We start from the raw sequence: 7,530 nt of genomic DNA on the forward strand, positions 1-7,530 counted from the left end.
GGGCTGCTGCAGGGAAAGGTGACTCCATCCCAGACAGACCCAACACATTAGGGAACTGGATATTGCATATCTTGGACTTTGCAAGGCCTTTGACATTGTCTCCTATAGTCTCCTTATAACCAACCTGGTGTGCTATCACTTGGATAAGTGGAATACAAAGTGGGTAGAAATCTGGACTGTCAGCCTCAAAGGGCTGTGACCAGCTGAATAAAGCCCAGCAGGCAGTCCATTGATTCTTGGGCCAATATTGTGTATCACTGTCATTAATATCAGAACAAGGAGGTAACATGGTATCTCAGAAAGTTCATTGCAGGGGGAGCGATGGTTATACTGGACAGTTAGGCAACTATTCTGAGAGCTGGACAGGGAGGGGAAGAGAGTGAGCAGGAACATCATGAAGTTCTGCACAGGCAAATGTAAAGTCCTGTGTCTAGGATGCAGTAACCCCCTGCAGCGGCACACCAGATATATCTGACTGTCTGGCAAGCAGAGGTCAGTCTCGATCTGGCCTCCTAGCCTGTGTGGTTTGAATGTCACAGCTGGAGGTGTGGTCAGATCCTGGAACAGCCTTCTGGGCATCAGCCCAGCAAGCTACCTTCTGCAGCAGAGCTCACAAAGAGCGGAAACAACGTTCAGGAAGCTGGAATTCCCACATGCAAGCCAAGCTGATGTGGCAAGTGTTGCTCCATATAAGCTGATTGGCATAAATTACACTAGGACTTCCCATTCTTCCCAAGAAGAGAACAAACATATATAGAAGAAAGTGGAGGTGCTATAGCATTGCTGTCCAAATGACATAACTTCACGACTACATAATTTAACTTCAAAACTACATAATTTGTTTTCCTCTCATCTTTAAACATCAGGATAAAAGATTTTTACTTATGGCTTCAGTATATTTCTTCCTTTGTGACTCCTCTAAAAATGGAGTAACATGAGCAAGAGTATATCCCCCTGTTATTTACTGCTATGAATTTAAAATGTTTTTGTGATATTTCAGAGAACTCATCTTTTACAACCTCTTCCTCTATCTGTATAGCAGTTTGTTTGTTTCATTACTTGCCATGCCAAATATATTACTTCAAAGTACAGTTAAATGTACTCAAAATTACATTACTGTTTTCTTATTAACACAAATATATAGTGAGAGAAAATTACATCACTCTGTTATTACAAACACTAACATATTGAGAACTATATTTACACAAGCAGTTTGATAAGGCATAGCTTCACACCTTTTTGTGCAGAAATCACATTCTGGTATGGAAAAATACTCTATTTTGCATCAGAAGAACTGAGTATTTGGCTGCAGATGAAACGCAGTTCAGTTTTTTAAGCAGAGGTTATTAATTATCAGATTTGCCCATGGCTATTTCACTGGAGGTAGGAATATAGATATATTCATATTTACTGGTGCTTTATAGGGAATTGCATGTCATGCTAGCACATATAAATTAAGTTCATTTTTAATTAATTGCTGTAAACACAGATAGTCTTATAGAAAGTTCTCAGTTAAATTGCTGTCATGGAAATATATAAACCTCCTCCTAAAAAAAAAAAAAAAAAAAAAAAAAGAATTTTGAATTGTTTTCCAGCAGACCTGTTTTAAATTTTTACCATCACATACTTGCTTTGTCTCCAGTCCTCCTCCCCCAAGCTGGGTTGTAATGGAGCTGGAAGTGGCTCCCCTTTAAGTGACCAGTGTGCAGCAATTGTGTTTCAAACAGGAAGTCCACAGAAATGTTCTGGAGAAACAAAATGCTAACAAGACACCTTGGATACAGGGAAGTAAAAATAACTCCTGCAGGTGTGAATGGTGCCTTGCACACCAGGAACACTGAGGAAAACAGTGAGGAGAGACCTTTCCCTTGCCGTGTCCAATGCTGCTGCACCTCCCCACAGAGCTGAAAGTCACTGCCTATTATTTGTAATTAATGTTGATTCTGCTGCAACACCTATGGGCTCTTGTGAGGAATGACAGCCTCTCTGCACTGAGCAGAAAGCCTGTCCCTGTCCCCTGGGGCTTGTTTGAGATGGAAGGTGACCATGGAGCAGCACGGAGGATGAGTGTAGGGTGTCCACACAGCATGTGCCTGCCCCCTCCCCAGCAAGCTGTTACCTGGATTTGTGCAAGGGGCTCAAGCAGATGGTGCAGGTCTCTTCCCTTGGGGCCTCCTCTGGCTGCTTCTGGTGTGTCTGGCTGATGGTGCCCATGGCTTCTTCAGCATGGAGATGCTTGTCCTCCCAAGGACGCTGCTCTGATGACAAGCAGGTATAAGCAGCACCTCAACACCTTGTGCCCCACCAGAAGGACCTTGATGCCTTGCCTGCAGCCAGAGGGATCTCAACATCTCATGTGCCACCAGAAGGACGTTGATGCCTCGCATTCCACCAGAAGGACCTTGACATCTCAATTTCCACCAGAAGGACCAGGGCACCTCACCTGCCACCCAGAAGAACCTCGTGTCTCTCATGCCACAGGAAGGACCTTGACATCTCTCGTGCCACCAGAATGACCTCAATGTCACGCCTTCCAGATCTCACATTCTAGCAGTGGGACCTCAACCTCTTGAGTGCCACCAGCCAGACTCAATGCAGGCTGGACACTCAGGCACTTATGGCCAGCTGCCTTTTGTGAGGCCATAGTGACTCTGGGGTGACATCACAAAGGTCTTGGGATGCCCCTGATGGTAGCACTTACAGAAGTAACCTGACTGTCATGGGAAGATGCTGACATGAAATGTCTGCTCAACGCTGACAGAAGCAATGTGTGCAAGGCGGGGATCCAGGCCAGGAGCTTAGCCTTTGTCCTGGAAACTGCATCTGGGAGTCAGGGACATCCTTGACCACCTAAGCACTGGAGACATCCTGAAGAGGCTGGCCACCTAAGCACTGGAGACATCCTGAAGAGACTATCAGTGAGGACACAACAAGAATTTGAGGAAAAACTTATCACATGTGAAGGTGAAAAAGCCATGAAGAAATTGGCCCAAGAAATTGGGAATGTGCATGAGATATCAAGAGTTGTTTAAAGAATATCAGGAACATTGTTACCTATTGGCTGTCTCAGGAAGACAATAGAAATGAACAGCATCTTTCTTAGTTACCTGAAATGGTGGTGTCCTACACCATCTTATGTCTCTATGGAATAAAAAAGGCCTGGTTTTTACCCAGAACAGAGATACTTTCTTTGAGAAGCTTCCCATGTTGCACATGCTCCTCCCTTTCTTTCTAGTAGCTGGGTAGTATTTCGGGTATCTTTTTTCCCCTCCTTAAACTGGTTGAAGTTTTTCTGGAAGGTCACATTAACTGATTTAAACCCAATGTTGTGATCTCTGTCCACCCATGGGCCAGGTAACCCCCCTTTTGGATCATGACAGCAACTGGGAGCTGCCCAAGCCTCAGAGACAGAGTCTGTGCTTGCAAAGCCAACTGGCAGCCTACTTCACACCTTCCCAATTGCTTGAGCCTGTTTCAGTGATCCTGCTTTGGCCCAGGTCTGTGCCCAACTGTCAGACTTACAGAGGGGCTGGGAATGGAAGGAACCTGAAGGTCTTCTGCTTCGACCCCCCTGCTCAAGCAGGTCCACCTAGAGCCAGACATGCACTGGGCACCAGTGACAAGAGCCTGGTTCTGTCTTCTTTCCATCCTCCCTTCAGGCATTTCTAGATATGGATAAGATCCCCCCCAAGCCTTCTCTTCTCCAGGATGAAGAGTCCCAGCTCTCTCAGTCTCCTGTCATGAGAGAAATGTCCCAGTCCTTTCACTAGCTTGGCTGCCACTCACTGGACTCTCTTCAGTATGGCCATGTCTCTATTGGTTTAGGGAGCCCAGAAATGGACATGGTTCTCCAGGTTTGGCCTCACCAGGGATGGATCACCTGGTGAGATCCCCTTCAGCAGGGGAAGGATCACCTCAAGCTGCTGGCAATGCTTCTTCTAATGCAGCCCAGGGAAGAGTGATTACCAGCAAAAACGGAGGCAAAACAATTGTCAAATACCTCAGCCATGTTGGTTGTCACTAGTTCTCCTGTCTTTATTGGGGTGTCTGGGTGTGTGCATTGTCTTTAATCTCCCTTTTCTGGCAAAAGTACCTGTAGAAGCCCTTCTTATTATTCTTCACGTTCCTTGCCAAAGTCACCTCACCTCTTACAGCGCTTTGGAGAGTATTGCTAGCCCAGGGCCTTTTGTGCGGATCTGCTTTCCAGCTGGGTGTTCCCAGTTTGCCCTGAAGCCTCAGGATGTTCCTCCCCAGGAGCAGGATATTGCACTTCCCCTTGCTGAACTTCATGAGGTTCCTGTCAGGCCATTTTTCCATCCTGACCACGTCCCTCTGGTTGGCAGCACAGCCCTCTGGTGCATCAGCCACTCCTCCCAGTTTAGGATCCTCGGTGCACTTGCTGAGGGTACACTCTGCCCCATCCTCCAGATCATTCATGAATCTGTTACACAGAACTGGACCAACTCTTGACCCTTGTAATGAACCTGCAGGATGGGTGCAGTTCCCTTAAATTCAAGGAGAGTCTTTTGAGAGACTTAAAAGAGACCTCAGAAGGAGACCTGAGTCTCTTCTAAACATCGCAGCTACCAAGTGATCCAATTTCAATTACCCACTCTATAATGACCCATGCCCTTATATCGCACCTCACCTTTTTCTTTTTTTTTTTTTTTTTTTTTTTTTTTTTTTCACTTTTAGCTGCAAGTTCTTCAGGCAGAGCTGCAACTAGGGTAGGCAACTTGCAGCCCTTTGTCATAGGCAGGTGATGAATAGTGATTAAATGTACAGTAGACCCACTCATTCAAGCAAGGCTGCCTGTATCTCCCTAAAATAAAACCTGTAACAGTGGCTTGCCATCTTCTGTGACACAAACTACTTTTAAGAGAATACACCTTTTTAATAGGAAGCAAGCACAACTTTTCATTCATCAACAGCAAGAGTAATAATAGCTACCTGTGACCACTAATGCACCATTCACCCACTCAGACAAAGGCAATTAAAATACGAGGTGGCCAGATATTGACGACAAACTACAACGACATATTAATTGAGGTAAGTGTGGTGGTTTTACCGTGCTAGGCAGCTGAACACCACAACCGCTCTCTCACTCCCCCTCCTCAGATGAGGAGGGGAAGAAGTAAAGGAAAGAACAACTCACGGGTTGAGATAAGGATGATTTAATTAAAGAGGGGAAAAATATATATATATATATATATATATATATAATTAAGGAAATATTATTATTAATTAAACAGTTCAAGTAAAGGGAAAAAAAAGGGAAAGGGGAAGAGGGAGGGGGAAAGGGAATAACTAAACAAAACAAGTAAAGGCTATGTGGAAGTGCAGAGGAAAGAAATGACTCTCTACTTCCCACAAATGAGCGATGCTTGACCACGTCCTTGAAGCAGGGCCTCAACGCACATAGCCGGTGTTCGGGAGGAGGACAGACGTTTTCGCAACGAGAGCCCCCCCCTCCCCTCTTCTTCCTTTTTCCACCTTTTATTGCTGAGTGTGACATCATATGGTATGGAATATCCCTTTGGTTGGTTTAGGTCAGCTGCCCTGCTGATGTTTCTTTCTCACTTTTTGCCCACCCCCTAGGAGGGTCAGAGAGAGTCCTGATGCTGTGCCAGCACTTCTCAGCAGCAGACACAACACTGGTGTGATACCACTGCTGTTCTAGCTACAAGTGCAGAGCGCAGCACTGTATGGGCTGCTGCAGGGCAAGTTAACATCCCAGCCAGACCCAGTACAGTAAGGCAGTCTTTTGAAAGTGGACTGGTTTAGCACCATGGAGGAGATGAGTAAATACACCATTCGTTACATGATGCTGAATTGTGTGAATGGGTTTCATAGTCCTGTCTTGTGCTAATTCTATTTAAATTATCATTCCCAAATCTATAAAACCACTGGCTTTAAAAAGCAGTAGAAATATATTCAAGGAGGAGAAATCATAAATAAAGCCAGGACCATCCTGTCAGGCTGCTTCTAAGAGGTCTTCATGCTCCAAAATCTGCCCCAGCTCCATCAGCCCCTTGGTACAGTCAGTACCCCTGCACCCAAAAACTAATGGGAAGAGGAGACTACTGTGTTGCCAAATTTAATAATAATAATTTATTGCCCCTGCTCCTTCTGCTATGCCACATACCACTGTGTTACTACACAAAAAGGCCAAGCAAATTTAAAAAAAACACCCTGATGATTTTTTTTTCTCTTTACACATTGGCAGGACTCCTGCATGCTAATAAGACATCATTGGGCACTTGCCCAACCAGTCACTGTCTCTGTATTAATTCAGTCTTGATACCCTAGACAGCACCTCCAGCTGTTTGCTGGAGGCCAGCTGGCTAGACTTGCAAAATCTTGGGGGAGGGAGCAGACACCACCACTACGATGTCAGAAAACACTGCCTCTGAAAGACAGTCCTTTATTTCATCCATTTATTACCTCTAACTCAATAGAGAAAACAGATAGATGTTTTAGATTCTAATCTCTGCAATGAATAAGAAATAATAATAGCAAATAAATGTTTCCAGGCAGAAGAAAGCAAAATCCTCATTTCTTAAACTATGTTAGATAAGAATTAAAAAAGTGGGCTTTATGATCTTTAAATATCACTGTAGCGGAATTAAAATAAGTGATAAAATGGTTTTGTGCTTCTTAGAGTGAAACTAAGGCTAGGAACATGTATAGATAGATAAAATTATTCCCAGTTTCCTAGTAGCAGGCAAACTGTTTTAAGTAAATAAGTTAACAAATGACAATCTAAGTGGATTTCAGAAAGTTTTCTGTTCCCTTTTGAACCATTACTAAACAAACTCAACTTTGTCTCTTTGGAGCTCAGATGAAAATCCCATCAAATTTCATTTTACTAAATGCTGAGATGCAGTGCAAGCTACAGATGTTAAGTACACTGGTTTGCCTTAAGCAGTTATTGAGATCAGATTTGCCCATCACAATTGCACATGACAGCCTGCCATGTTTCAGGTCAGTGATTCAGCAGTAAAATGCTCCTGCTCTCACATTTCATGCTCAGATTTGTCTTTACTGTGTTAATTTCCCCATGACCCCAGATGAACTGGAGATATAAGCATGTGTCTCCACAGCCTGGCCATGAGGATCTTACCCTGCAGTGAACCTCCCAGCTGGAGGGACAACTGGGGAAGACATTTTTCCCAGCTGTCCTCTTGCTCCTACCCCAGAGACAACAGGTCCTGAGCAGGGTTGACTGCACATGTAACACCAGCCATGGTACATGGGTGAACCAAGAAGGACAAGCAGGATTAGATCCACAAGGTGTGTATCTCTTTCTAACTCCTCCTCAGCTAACACAACTGTGGGAAAGGGAACTTCCCCCAGCTCCTGCTTTCCAGATGGCATGGGAGATATGCATTTCTATAGTTGAACTGAATCACTTCAAAGAAAATAAGATCTTCAAAAAAAGTGCAATGAAACATATGACTAGTTTGCCTCAAAAGGAAAGAAGGAAGGAAGGAAGGAAGGAAGGAAGGAAGGAAGGAAGGAAGGAAGGAA

The sequence above is a fragment of the Oxyura jamaicensis genome, chromosome 2 (assembly GCF_011077185.1).
Source record: "Oxyura jamaicensis isolate SHBP4307 breed ruddy duck chromosome 2, BPBGC_Ojam_1.0, whole genome shotgun sequence".
NCBI lineage: Eukaryota > Metazoa > Chordata > Aves > Anseriformes > Anatidae > Oxyura > Oxyura jamaicensis.